Source organism: Bison bison, unplaced genomic scaffold (genome assembly GCF_000754665.1).
Source record: "Bison bison bison isolate TAMUID 2011002044 unplaced genomic scaffold, Bison_UMD1.0 scf7180017864304, whole genome shotgun sequence".
NCBI classification, from domain to species: domain Eukaryota; kingdom Metazoa; phylum Chordata; class Mammalia; order Artiodactyla; family Bovidae; genus Bison; species Bison bison.
In genome coordinates this window covers 9,689,773-9,707,657 of record NW_011494876.1, presented here as the reverse complement: position 1 = coordinate 9,707,657, position 17,885 = coordinate 9,689,773, and positions in this window count along the sequence as shown.

The following is a 17,885-nucleotide window of genomic DNA, read 5'->3' as shown; positions in this document are numbered from 1 at the left end:
TCCCCGCCCAGCAGCCTCTCAGGGGCCCTAAAGCGGGCACCCCAACCGTGCCTCCCGGCCCCGGGAGCCGCTCCTTGCTCGGGCAGTTCTTCAGCCGGCCCCCACCACTCAACGTGCTGGCGTCGGGGCCTGGAGGGGGCGTGGCCATCACGGAGCGCTCCGCCAATGAAGACGCGGCGCCCGCCTCCGCGGGTGCGGATAGACGGCGCCAGGGGGCGGAGTCTCGGAGCCCCCGAGCCCGCCAAAAGGGGCGACCGCAACGCCCGACGAGTACCTCGACGCCGCTCCGGCTGCGGGTTAGATGGGTCTCATGGCGAGCTGCGAGATCCCGGAGCGCGTTCGGCCAGTGCTGCAGGCGAGGGAGGCGTGCTGCCGCCAAGTCCTGGGAACGCAGGCGTCGCCTTTTTCCGGGCAAGATTACCTCGCTTCTCCGCGCACGACTTGCATCGGCCAGAACCGGATAGAGGCAGTGGTTGTGGGATGATCCTGGCTTTGTGAAATATTTGCATGCATATATAAAGGCTTGAAGTGGTGATTTGATAGTGACTGCAACGATAAGAGCCTGAAAGCCACGGGACCCGCTTCAATGACCTGTTATTCCCACTGGATCTTACATTTTTACAACAGATTACTCCCACCCGCCCCCCTATTTTTATCTAGAAGGGTTAGAACCAGTGGCACGCCTCCAGAAAGCTGTAAATTCCTTGGTCCTTTGATTTGACTTCACAGCCTAATGTTAACAGAATTTGGTTCTGGGGAGCTTGAGAAGGGCTACTAGCTTTTAGATTTTCCATTGCTGTTTCAGTTTTCCTATAGCTAGTGTATATTAAAAATATAAACATTTGCAGCTACGTTAAAAGATATACAGCAAGCGATCGTTTTACCTTAAAACAACTAGACAGTCAAGTTAGAAGGCCTTTAAAATAGCTTATGCTGGTTATGTTGAAACTATTTGGGCAATGGTGAATACAGAAATTATTTCTTGCGTTGTTTGTATATGCTAGGCACTGTACCTAGCGATTTATATATACTATGTACATTAAATCCTCACAACAGATGTTAGGGAGATGCTATTATGCACAATTTAAAATAAGTGTTGCAGTTAGGAGTATGGAATTAATAGAAACACACTACTATATATATCAAATAGATAAACAAGAAGGATTTACTGTATAGCACATGGAATTCAATATCTTGTAACCCATTATAGAGAAGAATCTGTAAATTAACTACAGTTAATTTACTACAGTTGTAAATCAACTATATAGATAAGAGATAAAATGTTGCAAGACAGAACAAATTTTAATAAAATGAGAATCTGAAGCCAGGTCTATTTAACTCTAAATAAAGTACTAGCCCTTGCCTGCCTTTTTTTTTTAACTTTTAACTGGAGGATAATTACTTTACAATATTCTATTGGTTTCTGCCATACATAAAAATGAATTAGCCATAGGTATACTTATGTCCCCTCCCTCTTGAACAACCCTCCCACTGCCTGCTTCTCTTAAGATCTAACATTCACAGCAGCTCTGTATCTTTATGCATTTTATATATGGAGAAGTGAGGATTGACATTTTGCTCCATCTCCAAGCAGTAGGATCAGGATTGGGGCCCATATCTCTATGCTCAAACTCCAGGAGTTGACTGACTAAATATGTAATGATAATAAAACCCTAGGCCTTGCCAGTGGCTGCTACTTAAAGAGCATTCCTAAGGACAATAGCAAAATTGGATTCCAATGTCCTGTGATAAATATCATATCTGTTTCACATCTTATAAGAAAAGCTGCTCATGACTTGCCCAACCTATTTGAATAAGCTCGGTATATCATAGGAAAGTGAGTATAATATAAAACAATTATTTCTCTTAGTAAATAGTTAACGTAAAAACACATTTTAAAATACTGATAAAAATACTAGCGCCAAGCTGACACAAAAATGCTACGTTATTTTAAGTTAAAAGTTACCCTTAAAGTTGGGAAGAAAAGGCTTTACTTGATAGTAGAGGCTACAGGAGATCAGAAACTCAGGTGTTAGGGTACCTAAAAGGTAATTTTGTTGTTGATTCATTAATGTGAAGTCGATCAGTAGTATCGGACTCCTTGAGACCCCATGGATGATAGCCCACCAGGCTCCTCTGTCCACAGGATTTTCTAGGCAAGAGTACTAGAGTGGGTTGCCATTTCCTTCTCCAAGGGATCTTCCCAACCCAGGGATCAAACCCAGGTCTCCCACATTGCACGCGGATTCTTTACCATCTGAGCCACCAGGAAACCATATGCATATATCAGTAGATACCCAGTATGTCCATGGGGCTGGGGGGTTAAGGGTAATACCATAATACATAAGGTTTTGAAGCAAGAGCTACCGAAGGTTACAAGACATAAAATCTACATTGTCCCCTACCCTCAGTAACAGACAAAACACCACCGCAGAAGTAAACTAGAGAATGGTGAGGTAGTATATAACTAAATATGCAGAGACAACAATTGCCATTTTACATTGAAAACAGAAAAAAAAAAAAAAACAGTTCAACTCTTGATTTTAAAAATAGGAGGGACTTCCCTGGTGGTCCAGTGTCTAAGATTTCGCACTCCCAACACAGGGGCCCCAGTTCCATCCCTGGTCAGGGAATTAGATGAATGTACGCTGCTATAACTAAAAGATCCCTCAGGTTACAACAAAGACCCGGCCCAGTGCAGCCACATAAATAAACAGCTTTTAAAAATGCACCACTTAACTAAAAAAAATACATTTTTGAAAGAAGGGAGAAGGGGAGAAATACATTAGAACCACTATATAAAACAGATAACCAACAAGGATCAACTGTATAGCCAGGGAACTATACTCAGTGTCTTATAATAATTTATCATGGAAAAGAAATATAAAATAAAGTGTATGTACATACATACATATATGTGTATATATATATATACATACACACACACATATATATAGCTGAATCACTTTGCTATACACCAGAAACTAACATAACAATGCAAATCAAAAACATTTCCATATAAATTTTTAATTAAAACATTAAAAATATATATAGAGAAAATCATGCTGGAAGCTGTTGTTATTACCCAATATTTCAACCAAGAGTGCAACAGCAGTATCTTAAAAATCATCCAGAAAGCCAACACAGAGATTCTAGAAGGATCCCCATGTTTCGGAACAGAAACTCCCTGATGTACAAAAGCATTAATAACAATACCTTTGAAGTGAACAAAGCCACTAAAAAGATTTGATTGTAATAACAGCGTTTAACATTTGTAAACAATTTCACATTTTTTTTCAAGGTAAAAGATGTTATTTGATGCTCACAAGTACCTGCTTCAAGCATACAGCTAGGAGACCTTTTTTTTTTTTTTAAAGCTTTCCATTGATCAGCAGCAGGGAAAGATAATAAAGGCCAGTCAACCAACAAAATGAAGCAAGTATCATTCAATTAAAAAGTAAATAAAATTTTTTTAATCCACAAGAAAAATAAAGGCCATTCAACAAAACCACCACTAATCCAACTCATAGAACCTTAAGGAGATTAAATCAGTTCAATTCGTTCATTTTATGAATAAGGTCAGTGCTATAAGCCTACAACTCCACTGCCTATTCAGAGGCATTACAGACATATGAAATTGCCATTTTTTTCCCTTATGGTTGAGCTACAAAAGTAATAATTCTTCCACGGAGTCATCTTCTTCCCCCCAAAGAACTTATATTACTCACTGAGCAAGTATTTCTTGGGAGTGTCCCAAGGAAGTATAAGACCCTGACAACAAACTGGGTTGAAGTTCATCATGGTTAATGTCTGGGATGAAAGACGTCCATGCAAAGAAGAGAAGGCACAAAAGGAATCCTCAGTTAGAAATAAGAGTAAGCTTAGGGATGAGCTTGCATGTGAGTGAGTAGCCCTTCAGTTACACAGCTGACTCTGGTAACTACATATCTCAACTAAACCCAGGAGTCAAGAGCTGTTACTAAGGTTTGTTTTGGTTTCATTTCTAATATTTTTTTTAATTGAACATATTTCAATTGACTTACAACACTATGTTAGTTCCAGGTATACAACATAGTGATTTGCTATTTCTATACATTAGAAAACGATCACCACTTTTGTCATTTGAGTCAAGCCCATCTAAGATTTCTGTTACATGTAATACCATGAATGAATCTCATAGGCATGATGTTAAGTGAAAATAAGTCAGATATAAGAGTATATATTGCATGATTCCATTCACATGAAGTACAAGGGCAAGACACAAATAGTCCATGATAATAAAAGTCAGAACAGTGGTTCCCTTATGTGTCTGTAGTAGGGAGGTGTGTGAGGAGGTGCTGAGTCAAAGGGGATATGAAAGAATTTTTGAAACAATGAACATATTCTACATCTTGATTTAGGTGATAGTTATAAGGGCAGTACATATATATATATATAAAGATATATATATAAATATTGAACTCTACATTTGAAAGTTGCGTGTGTTACTGTATGATGTTGTTTTTCAGTTCAACAAAAAAACCAGAAACGCTTCTGCAGGGTCTCATTATTCAAGGGGCAAAGATAAGAATTCTTCATGGGGCTTAGAGAGTCCTGCTAATCCTGACCATTTTCTACTTTCCTCTCTACTCCTGCTCCCTAAGCTCCTGGGTGCTTCCTCCGTCTGGCCCCCCAGCTGGGCTCCCCTGGCCATGTGATCAGGCTCAGCACACACTGCTTCCCCAGTGTGGTGTGCTCTTCCTCCCTCATCCTCATGAGCTCCTCCTGAGCTTCTTTTGGCTGCAGCTTCACTTCCTGGTGTAAAATTCCTTGATCACCCTCCTCCCATTCAGGGTTGGTTCGCCTAGTGCGGTGTGCTTTCACAGAACCTTGCTGTTTTCACGCTATTTACCTTTCACTTCCCTCAGTTTGTAATGACTCCCTCATTTGTGGAATTCTCTCTCTCTCTCCCCCGCCCCCACTAGAACCTATGTATGCTCCACTCCATGGGCTGAAGAGCAATGTCTGTGTTTGCTTACCATAATGAGCCTGGCGCAGTGCCTAGAACACAGTGCCTGGAATACAATAGGTGTTTATGAAATGTGTTTTGACTGCCAAGGATAGAGTGGCTATCTGATCTTCTCTTTTCTGGCAAGAATATCCTTATTTCACACAACCTGATTTGGGTTTACCCATTAAGTGTTTACTGGTATATCTTGCTTTAAGCAAACTTCATTATATGCAAATGTAGACTCCCAAAATATAAATTACGGTGTGTCTATCAAATGCCCTTGAAATGACTAATGCAAATTCAAAATGCCTTTTACTGCATTTGAGAAGATAGATGAACACCATTTGCCAAATCCAAGATTTGTTGAAATAAAAAGGATTTAACAATTGGGAGTGATTCTGTTTTTATCAGCTGGGTGACCAGTAGAGTTCCAGGGATAAGGTCGTTTACACCACTGCTGTTTTCATCTGAAGAAAGAATTAAGTTTATAATAACTTCACGTGGTGGCTGGTGAAGTTTTCTAAGACGAGGATGCTGCCAAGGGCGTGAGTTACACAAAGCAAAAAAAAAAAAAAATTCAAGAGCAAGTGGTATATTCCAAAAGTGCCAACAGTGGTGAAATGTATGAAAAAAAATTCAGAGTGTTTTTGATTTTATGCTTTTATAATAAAGGAGAGCAAAAGAAAGTTGTAGGAATTCAGAAGGTTTAACACATCTCACTACTCAATTTGGAAGATTGTAAGCTTGAGGAAAAGAAATAATAACACAGATGTTTTACCATTCTTTCTCTCAACAAGTATTCTCGGGACCCTGTCGGCTACCAGGCCCTAGGTTGGGCTTCTAGGGACTGAAAATAAACAGATGCATCCCGACCCTGGGTTTATAGTCTGGTGCTTCCCAGGCTATAAACTCTTTAATCTTCATAGCAGTTGCCAGAGAAACATTGCCATATTTGGCAGAGGAAGAAATGGTGGCTTAACTGTCTTGCTCGAAGGAATAGCTCCAATAAGTGACAGAGCAGGACTCGAATTTGTTTGTCTTCTGACTCCAGTCTCCAGCAAGTAAATGAAATTCTACTTGCTTGTAGGCCTCTAGGAGCTCTAGTGTGTTAATCAAGGCTCTCAACAGAAATAAAGAAAAATTATGAAGTCACACCATAATACATTCCCATCACTCCCCTGTGTGTCATTTCTTATCCCTTGTTTGGTCCCTCTATTATTCTGAATGAATAGGAACATGCGTGGATGTATGTGCATGCTCAGTTGTGTCTGGATCTACGAGACCCCCATGGACTATAGCCCACCAGGCCCCTCTGTCCATGGAATTTTCCAGGCAAGAATACTGGAGTGGGCTGCCATTCCCTTCTCTAGGGGATATTCCCCACACAGGGATCGAACCCATGTCTTATGAGTCTCTTGCATTGGCAGGTGGATTCTTTACCACTGAGCCACTGAAACCTCCCGCCAACTCCCTTACAAACACAAGTCTTTTCATTTTTACTTTTTTTTTTTTTTTTGGCACTGAACAATTTCTAGAGGATTTGTGGACAGGCAGAAGCAAATCAGTCATCAGTCATCTAGTCTCCTTGGCGGACTAACAACTGAACACAGAGCTTGCATTCCCTTTGACATGATTCAGGTTACAGCTGTGTTATTTGGTGCTTCGTAATACCAGAAAGGTACTCAGACTTACTGTAATTTTGGACATTTTCTCTCCAATTTATAAAAGCCCAACAAGAAAAACTAAAATTGCCTTTAAAAAACAAGAGGCTAGCAATAAAAGATATAGTTAACATGACCTTTTGCTACTGTGATTTATAAGAAATATGTATATATTTGGCATTCAGATGACCAAGATATATTTCTCAGGTATATTTGGCTTCAGTCACAGTTCCTGGTTCAGAGCTCCCCAAACCCTTAGAATTAAGGAGGATCTTTTGCTATATTATTTGTCCTTCCTGAAAATGCTGCAGGCAGAATATGTATCTTGATATTTACAACAATCTCTTTCCATCACAATTGGGTATATGTTAACAAAGATGACTTTGGATTCCACCCCAGGGTGTGGGCTCCTTGTCAGCCCAAGTGACTGGCTGGTTTTCCTGATTTCAGTCCCACCTCTTGATTTCAGGGAGGGGAGGGGAGCTTGAGGTTGAATCATTGTCCACTGGCCAATGATTTAGTCAGTCATGACTATGTAAAGAAGCCTCCATAAAAACCTCAAAAGATAGCTTTTTGACCCTTTGCTGGGGAGCCACTACATCGGGGACAAAGATCTCTTCTACATGCTAACTTGTCGAGTCCCAAATTCCAAGACAACAGAAGTTTCTTTGTTCCAGAACCTGCCCTGTATATCTCTTCATCTGGCTGTAGATTTTTATCTTTAAAATAGCCTTTCATGATAAATTAGGGCTTCCTCAGTGAATCAGCGGTAAAGAATCCACAGGAGACACAAGAGATTCAGGTTTGATATCTGGCTGGGAAGATCCCCAGGAGAAGGAAATGAAAACCCACTCCAGTATTCTTGCTTGGAAAATCCCGTGGACAGGGGACCCTGGCAAGCTACAGTCCACGGGGTAGCAGAAGGGTAGGACATAACTTAGCGACTAAACAACAACATAGTTCATCAGTAATCTCATGAGTAAGTAGATTTCCCTGAGTTCTGTGGGCTGTTCTAGCAATTACTCAAACCCAGAGAGAAACCCATGGGAACTTCTGATTTGTATTCAGTCAGTCAGAAGCACATGTAACAACCTAAGCTTGCTGCTGCCGTATAACGTGGTGGGACTGTGGAATCTGATTCTATCTCTGAGTAGATAGTGTCAGAATTGAGTTGAATCACTGGACACCCAGCTGGTGTCTGAGAACTGCTGCTTGGTATGAGGAAGCCTTCTCTTGGCAAAACTCTGTTAGCCTTTGCCCTGCTTCATTTTGTTCTCCAAGGCCAAACTTGCCTGTTACTCCAGATATCTCTTGACTTCCTACTTTTGTATTCCAGTCCCCTATGATGAAAGGGACATCTTTTTTTGGTGGTAGTTCTAGGAGGTCTTCATAGAATCATTTAACTTCAGCTTCTTTGACATTAGTGTTTGGGGCATAGACTTGGATTACTTTGATATTGAATGGTTTGCCTTAGAAACACACAGAGATCATTCTGTTGTTTTGAGACTGCACCCAAGTACTGCATTTCGGGCTCTTTTGTTGACTATGAGGGCTACTCCATTTCTCCTAAGGGATTCTTGCCCATAGTAGTAGATATAATGGTCATCTGAATTAAAATCGCCCATTCCCATCCATTTTAGTTTACTGATTCCTAAAATGTCCGTGTTCACTCTTGCCAACTACTTTCAATTTTCCTTGATTCATGGACCTAACATTCCAGGTTCCTATGCAACATTGTTCTTTACAGCGTTGGACTTTACTTTCACAACCAGATACCTCCACACCTGGGTGTTGTTTCTACTTTGGCTTAGCCTCTTAATTCTTTCTGGAGCTATGTCTCCACTCTTCTCCAGCAGCATATTGGCATCTACCAACCTAGGGAGTTCATCTTTCAGTGTCCTGTCTTTTTGCCTTTTCATACTGTTCATGGGGTTCTCAAGGCAAGAACACTGAAGTGGTTTGACATTCCTTTCTCCAGTGGACCACGTTTTGTCAGAACTCTCAGCCATGCCCCGTCTGTCTTGGGTGGCCCTACACAGCATGGTTCATAGTTTCTTTGAGTTAGACAAGGTTGTGATCCATGTGATCAGTTTGGTTAGTTTTCTGTGGTTGTGGTTTTCATTCTATCTGCCCTCTGATGGATGAGGATAAGAGGCTTGTGGAAGCCTCCTGGTGGGAGGGACTGGCTGTGGGTAAAAGTGGGTCTTGCTCTGGTGGGCAGGGCCATGCTCAGTAAATATTTAATCCAATTTTCTGCTGATGGGTGGGGCTGTGTTCCCTCCCTGCCTCAGGACTGGAAAAGATCAGTGTTCATTCCAATCCTTAAGAAGGGCAATGCCAAACAATGTTCAAACTACTGCACAATTGCACTCATTTCACATGCTAGCAAAGTAATGCTCAAAATTCTCAAAGCCAGGATTTAACAGTACATGAATTGAGAACTTCCAGATGATCAAGCTGGATTTAGAAAAGGCAGAGGAACCAGAGATCAAATTGCCAATTTCCTTTGGATCACAGAAAAAGCAAGAGAATTTCAGAAAAACATCTACTTCTGCTTCACTGACTATGTTAAAACCTTTGACTGTGTGGATCACAACAGACTGGAAAATTCTTAAAGAGATGGGAATATAAGACCACCTTACCTTACCTGAACTGTGGTGTTCAGACTTCTCTCAAGAGAAGACTCTTGAGAGTCCCTTGGACTTCAAGGAGATCAAACCAGTCAATCCTAAAGGAAATCAATCCTGAATATTCATTAGAAGGACTATGCTGAAACTGAAGCTCCAATACTTTGGCCACCTGATGTGAAGAGCTGACTCATTAGAAAAGACCCTGATGCTGGGAAAGATTGAAGGCAGAAGGAGAAGGGGATGACAGAGGATGAGTCTGAGCAAGCTCCAGGAGATGATTAAGGACAGGGAAGCCTGATGTGCTGCAATCCATGGTGTAGAAAATAGCTGGACACGACAGAGCGACTGAGTCACGACAACAATGAGGAAGCCTCCATGCTCACATGCACGTGTTGGGCCTGGGTGCAGGAATTCTTAGTAACTACATAGTAAAAGCTGATTTTAAAAGAACATTAATTAGCAATGTCCATTGATGAATGGATGAATTTGGATTGATTTGGGAGAATGGCATTGACACATGCATAATATCATATATGAAACGAATCACCAGTCCAGGTTCAATGCATGAAAGCTAGTTTGTTTTTTTTTAGAGTAATGAAAATACTCTAGAATGAATTATGGTGATGGTTGCGTAACTCTGTGATAATACTAAATATCATCGAATTGTACATGTCAATAGTTATTACTGTGTGAATTATATCAATAAAATTGTTTTTTAAAAAAGTAAACTGACATAGTGTTCCACCAGGATGCACGAAGTTCTGTTCCCTATCACCAGTGCTTAAACTTGTGTAATGTTTTTTCCCTCCAAATAAAAAGGAAAAACAAAAAAACCCCAAACACTGGAGCAGCATAATTTAAATATAACAGCTGAGATGTATCCTTAGTCAATTAAGACAGCAGCAACTGACACCTACACCCTACTGTATGTCTATATCCGTTACTACAGAATGCCAATGTGTAAATTGACATTGACAATTGATGAGAGCGCTTGCTCTTTTCTTGAGTTTTATGTTTTAAAGATTTCTCAATAGTTACCTAATATTAACCTATTTCTTAAAAAGAATCTTAAATAGAAGGCCTGGAGAATCGTGAACTATCAACATAAAATATTCCAAATTCTTTAAACATTATTGGTTGCGTCTAAATACCTTATTTCAAATATTCTTTTCCATATTTCCAAACACACCCCAAATCATGTTTTTACATTATTTTTCCACTAAAAAAACAATCCCTGTTTAGAAGAGATTTGAAAAAGTAGACCTTAAGACAAAAAAAAAAAGCAATATAGAGATTTAGTAACCCCCAGTGGCTCTGAAAAGATAGACAATAATTCTCATAAGTTTTCCCCTAAGAACTCCTTGGGGAACCAGCCAAGTTTAAATGGGATAATTGGTAGGTTTATGGTTGCAATTTACATAAATTATAGAAACATAACACCAGACATTTATCTAATTGAAGAAAATGTGGTGTTCAGTTACCCTTCTAGAGGAATTCTACTTGTGGTTTGTGCCATTTGGTGATTAGCCCATTCTCTTGAGACTCTAAATGTGCTTTTCTGTGGACAGAATACAGGAATGTTCAAAAATTTACTTTTAACTCAATCAAAAAATGGGCAGAAAATCTAAACACTCATTTATCCAAAGATCACATACAGATGTTCAAAAAAGCACATGAAAAGATGCTCAGCATCACTAATTGTCAGAGAAATGCAAATCAAAACTACAATGAGGTATCACCTCACACGGGTCAGAATGGCCATCATCAGAAATTCTACAAACAATAAAATCCAGAGAGAATGTGGAGAAAAGGGAACCTCCTACACAATTGGGGGAGATATAAATTGGTATAGCCACTATGGAAAACAGTATGGAGATTCATTAAAAAACTAAAAACTACCATATGATCCAGCAATCTCACTCCTGGGCATATATCCGGAGAAAGGTCTAATTTGAAAAGATACACGCACCCCAGTGTCCATAGTAGCACTGTTTACAACAGCCAAGACATGGAAGCAACTTAAATGTCCACCAACAAATGAATAAAGAAGATGTAGTGCGCATATATGCAACAGAATATTACTCAGCCACAAAAATAAATGAAACAATGCCATTTGCAGCAACATGGATGAACCTAGAGATTATCGTACTAAGTCAGAGAAAGACAACTATCATATGATATCACTCATATATGGAATCTAATTTTAAGACATGATAGAAATGAACTGATTTACAAAATAGAAACACACTTACACATATTGAAAACAAGCTCACGGTTACCAAAAGGGAAATGTGGGGCAGGGATAAATTAGGAGCTTGGAATGAACATACACAAACTATTATATATAAGACAAGGACCTATTGTATTAGCACAGGGGACTCTAATCAATATTCTGTGATAATTTATATGAGGAAATCTAAAAAAGAATGAATGTGTGTGTGTGTGTGTGTGTGTGTGTGTGTGTGTGTATATAATGGAATCACTTTGCTATACATCTGAAACTAACACAACAGTGTAAATAAATTATACTCCAGTCAAATTTACAAATAAAAGAAAAAAAGAAAAAAAAAGCCTGTTTTGCTTTGCTTTGCAAAACCTCAAAATATATAAAGTATAAAAATAATACTTACAATTTTGGGCTTCTCAGGTGACATAGTGGTAAAGAATCTGCTTGCCAATGCAGGAGATGCAGGAGATTGGGGTTTAATCTCTGGGTCAGGAAGATCCCCTGCAGAAAAAAATGGCAACCCATTCCAGTATTCTTGTCTGGAGAATCCCAGGGACAGAGGAGCCTGGCAGGCTACAGTCCATAGGGTTGCAAAGAGTCAGACACAACTGAGCATGTATGTGAGCACAAATCTTAGTTCCCCAACCAGAGATCGAAATAGAGCCCCCTGCATTAACCACTGGACAACCACCAGGGAAGTCCCCCACAATATTGTTTTGATTGTAAAAATAGCTTAAGTGTATTTAGAAATTTTTGAATCAGACACCTGTAGACTGAGACACCTCATTGAAAAATCTAGGTTTGGAGAGCAGAATCTAACACTTGTCTGGCTTCCCTGGTGGTTTGTGTGTGTGTGTGTGTGTGTGTGTGTGTGTAGTCGCCCAGTTGTGTCTGACTCTTTGTGACCTCACGGACTGTAGCCTGCCAGGCTTCTCCGTCCATGGGATTCTCTAGGCAAAAATACTGTAGTGGGCTGCCATTTCCTTCTCCCTGGTGGTTTAGCAGAAAAGAATTTGCCTACAATGCAGGAGACATGGGTTCAGTCTCTGGGTTGGAACGATCCCCTGGAGAAGGAAACAGCAGCCCACGCCAGTATTCTTGCCTAGGAAATTCCACAGACAGAGGAGCCTGGTGGATCCAGTCCATGCGGTTGCAAGACACAAGTTAGTGACTAAACTACCACCACCAATGAAAACAAAAGTCAACTTTTTTTTTGCCAAAAAGATCCTCAGGAGCATATACACAAACTTTCCAGCAGAGGGGAGCAAAAGCTCATGAAACAGGTTTCAAAACCCAGCCACTTTTCTGTATCACATTCTAAAAATATTCTTTAAAATATTCAGGATACGAGTTATGTAAACATATGTAATTTATATGTGTATGTATTATGTTTGCCTTATAGGAATAATGGAATTGCAGCACTTACATTTAGGCAGGACAGAATTCTTCCCAAAGTTCTGGCTGCTGAAGGCTCTTAAATGGACAGGACCTTAGGAAATTTATTTCCTAAGGAAATTATTTCATGAGAGGGAACAAAGGTGGGCCATAACATCTTGATGGCTTAGTGGGGTCACCTGCTGGTAGTTTGCCAACTCTTTTACATAGTTTAAGGTACAATGGGATTCTTTTAAGAATATGTTCTAACTATGCACCTAGGTTTCTTCATTTGTAAAATGAGATAATAATTATAACCTAAAGCCTCAAGGGGTTGCTGCGCAGATGAAATATAAAGCGAGTGCGACACGGTTTTCCTTTTTTTAAATTACAGCAGTGTATATATAATAGAAAACTTATCTTAACCATTTTTAAGTGTATAGCCTAGTAAAGTACATTCACATTAGGTATAAACAATCCTCAGAACCCTTTCCATCTTGAAAGGCTGACACTCTATATCATTACACAACAACTCCCCATTTCCCTCCCTCAGCCCATGGCAACTAACATTCGACTTTCTATTTCTATGGTTTTGACTATTCTGAGTATATCATAAAGGTAGAATCATACAGTGTTTGTCTTTTTGTGATTGGCTTATTAGCATAATTCCCCCAAGGTTCATCCACATTGCAGCATGTGACAGAATTTCCTTCCATTTTAAGCCTGAATAATATTCCATTGTACGTATAAACCAGTTTATCTATTCATCCATTGATGGACACTTGTCTTGCTGCCACATCTTAGCTATTGTGAATAACTCTGCCATGAACATGGATGTGCAACTATCTCTGAGATCCTGCTTTCAATTGTTTTGGATATATAGCCATAAATCAGACTGTTGGATCATCATTGTAGTTCAGTTGCTGAGTCGTGTCCGACTCTTTGTGATCCCATGGACTGCAGCATGCCAGACTTTCCTGTCTTTCACCATCTCCTGGAGCTTGCCTGAACTCATGTCCATTATCCGTCACATCCTCTGTTGCCCCCTTCTCCTCCCGCCCTCAATCTTTCCCAGCATCAGAGCAGGATCCTTTCCAATGAATCAGCTCTTTGTATCAGGTGGACAAAGTATTGGAGCTTAGGATCAGTCCTTTCGTATGGTGAATCAAATGATAATCCTATTTCATTGTTCTTGAGGAACCACCACACTACTTTCCACAGCAGCTTCACCATTTTCCTACTTCTACCAATCGTGCCCAAGGGTTTCAATTTCTCCACATTGTCACCAACATTTATTTTCTGTTTTTTTTTTTTTTCAAGAGTAGCCATCCTAATGAAGGTGAAGTGGTATCATTGTGTTTTCATTTGCATTTATCTAGTGGTAAATGGTTCATAGTCCAAAGTACCACGAACCTCCATCCATACTATGCTTTCAAACTGTGGTGCTAGAGAAAACTCTTGAGAGTCCCTTGGACTGCAAGGACATCAAACCAGTCAATGCTAAAGGAAATCCACCCTGAATACTCATTGGAAGGACTGATGCTGAAGCTCCAACACGTTGGCCACCTGATTCGAAGAGCTGACTCATTGGAAAAGACCCTGACTCTGGGAAAGACTGAAGGCAGGAGAAGGGGTCAACAGAGAATGAGATGGTTGAATGGCATCACGGACTCAATGGACATGAGTTTGAGCAAGCTCCAGGAGATGGTTAAGGACAGGGAAGACTAGAGCGCTACAGTCCATGGTGTCACAAAGAGTCAGACATGACTGAGTGACTGAACAATAAGGTGGTATAGTGATTTTGAGCATTTTTTCATCTTTTCATAACTGTTGGCTACGGTTAATCTTTTAAGTTTTAGACAAATAATAGGTAAATAATGGTATCCCACTGTGATATAGCTCCCATTTATTTTACAACTAGTGATGTTTGAATATTTCTAAATTTTTGTCCATTAAAAAAAATTAAATATCACGTACCTTGAAAGTGAAAGTGTTTGTTGCTCAGTCATGTCCACAACACTTTGCAACCCCATGGACTATAGCCCACCAGTCTTCTCTGTCCATGGAATTCTCCAGGCAAGAATATTGGAGGGGGTAGCCATTTCCTTCTCTAGGAGATCTTCTCAACCCAGGGATCAAACCTGGGTCTCCCGCATTACAGGCAGATTCTTTACCCTCTGAGCCACCAGGGAAGCCCTGTTTATCCATTTTTAAATTGGGCTGTTTGTTTTCCTATTATTGAATTTTCAGATTTTTTAATATATACTTTGACTTATCTATCAGAGATATGATTTGCAGAAATGATTCTCCCAGTATGTGACTTTTTAGTCTTTGAATGAGCAGAAGTTTTTCATTTTATTGAGGCCTAATTTATCCATTGTTTTCTTTTATGAATTACAATTTTAGGGTCATATCTCAGAATTATTTGTGGAATTATTTGCCTTACCCAAGGTATCAAAGTTTTCTCCTGATTTCCTCTAGCAGTCTTACAGCTTTAGGTTTTATATTTTTGTCTCCAATTTATTTGCATTTTTATAAGATGGACATAAGGGTCTTAATTTGTTTTTGCTGAAAACAGATATCCATTTGTTTTAGCATATTTGTTGAAAACATTATCCTTTGCCACTAAAGTGCCTTTGTAACTTTGTTGAAAATCAACTGACCAAAAAAAAAAAAAACAAATCAACAGACCATATGTCTCGTATTTCTGCGCTCTGTTGGGACTGTTGACTGTCTACCATGCCAATAATACACTGTTTTGGTTATTGCAGAGTCATAGTGAGTTTTAGGTAAGGTTTTCAATTTTGTTCACCCTTTTCAGAGTTGTTTTAGCTATTCCAGCTGTCTCAGGTTTCCACACGAATTTTAGAACCAGCTTGTGCTCTCTGTTCAGTTCAGTTCAGTTGCTCAGTCGTGTCCGACTCTTTGTGACCCCATGAATTGCAGCACACCAGGCCTCCCTGTCCATCACCATCTCCCAGAGTTCACTCAAACTCACGTCCATCGAGTCAGTGATGCCATCCAGCCATCTCATCCTCTGTCATCCCCTTTTCCTCCTGCCCCCAATCTCTCTGCTCAGTGGTGTCCAACTCTTTGCAACATTTTTTTTTTCTCTTTTCTTTGCAACATTTTGGATTGCCGCCAGTCAGGCTCCTCCCTCCATGGGATTTCCCAGCCAAGAATACTGGAGTGGGTTGCCATTGCCTCCTCCAGGGGATTTTCCCAATCCACAGATTAAATCTGCATCTCCTGTGTCTCCTGCATTGCAGGTGGATTCTTTACCACTGAGCCATCAGGGAAGCTCTTCTATAAAATAGTCTACCTAGATTGAGCTTCTATAAAATAGTCTACCTAGATAGAGATTGTGTTAAATCTGTGGATTAATTTTGGCCAAAGTTGACACCTTGATAGTCCTGAGGCTTCCAGTTTATGAACACAGTACATTTCCCCATCTAGTTTGGTGTTAAATTTTCCAACATTTTACCATTTTCAGTGTACATGTTTTGCACTTCTTTTCTCAGATTTATCTCTAATAGCACTGTGAACTTTACCCTATTAGGTGTTGGATATATATTTTTTTCCTTGTAAATATTCCTGTGCTTTGTTCTGGAATGCAGTTGAGCTACTTGAAAATAGTCTGACATCCTTTTTGATCTATAGGACTTGTTAGGTAGAAGCAAACAAGTGTTCACACTAGGGCTAATTATTCTCCACAACTTTTCAGGCCCTCCTGAATACGCTATCCAACTATGATATTCTTTTGGTGTGGGGAGGGGTGGGGACAGGCACTATTCCCAGCATTGAGTGATTTCCTGCTAATCCTTTTGGATAATTCTCGCGCCCTTGGCTAGTTTCTCACGCTTGTGCACTTATAAGCATTCAGCTGAGTACCTGGGGCAGGTGGGGTGGGGGTGGAGGGGGCAGCAGGCCCTCTTCACAGGTCTCCAAGGTTTTCTCCCCATGTAGTGCTCTCCTCTGTTGTCTAAGAGCTGCCTTGGTCTCCCTGACCTCTCAGTCACATCTCTTCCACTCAGGGACTTCACTGGACTAGACGGGCCTCCCTCCCTGCCCTGCTTCCTGACAACCCTCTCAAGGCTGTAAGTTGGAGCAAACGCAGGGCTCACACTCATTCATTCTCTTCTCTCAGGGTCACTGTCCTTCATTGCCTGGTGCCCACTGTCTCTAAAACCAGAGTTTCACATGTGTTGTCTTTCTTTTTTTTTTGGTTGCTTTAGGTGGAGGGTAAACCTATTCCTTGTTACTCCATCATGGCTAGAACTTATCAAAGACATTTAAATAATACGGAAACTCTTTCCTATTTTTCTACATGTTGCATTTTAAGGGCTTGTCAGTCTGTTGTGTGGACCCACGCCTCCATCTGGTGCATATTCTATCAAAATAAACCCTTTAACAGTTTTGCAGTATAGGCCTGCTGATAATGAACTCTTTGAGTTGTTTTTTTTTTTTTTTAAATGCTTGAGATAAGTTTATTTTGTCTTTCCTTTGAAAGATATTTTCACGTCTTTTCTCAGAAAATTAGCCATCACAACAAGAAACAGAAACATGAAATCCGCCTTTGGTAACTCCAGAAGACCGCTGTATCCTTGAACCACAACATATGAAAATAGAATGCAAGTGGGGATGATCGCTGAGACAAAGACGCAGAAAGCACGTGGCTATGTTGTTTATCATGTCAGGTCCCAGTACCCGTCAGAGGCCCAGCAGGCTCAGCAGCATATTCAAATTAGGCTTATTCAAACGTGGTGTAAAAACGGACTCTATACAAATTGTGGGCAGGATGTGGAGACAAGCCAATATCCTGGGGCTACTGACAGTGGAGAGGTTCTTCTTCTAGGATGGAGGGGTTACTGGGACTCAGGGAGAAGTCCTCGAGAGGACCTGTGACTTCATGTGAGAGAGGTAGCCAGTCCAAGAAACGGGAGAATAAATACTCCGACCTCACTCATTTCCCTCTCTCTGGTATTATGCAAGGACTTCCCTTT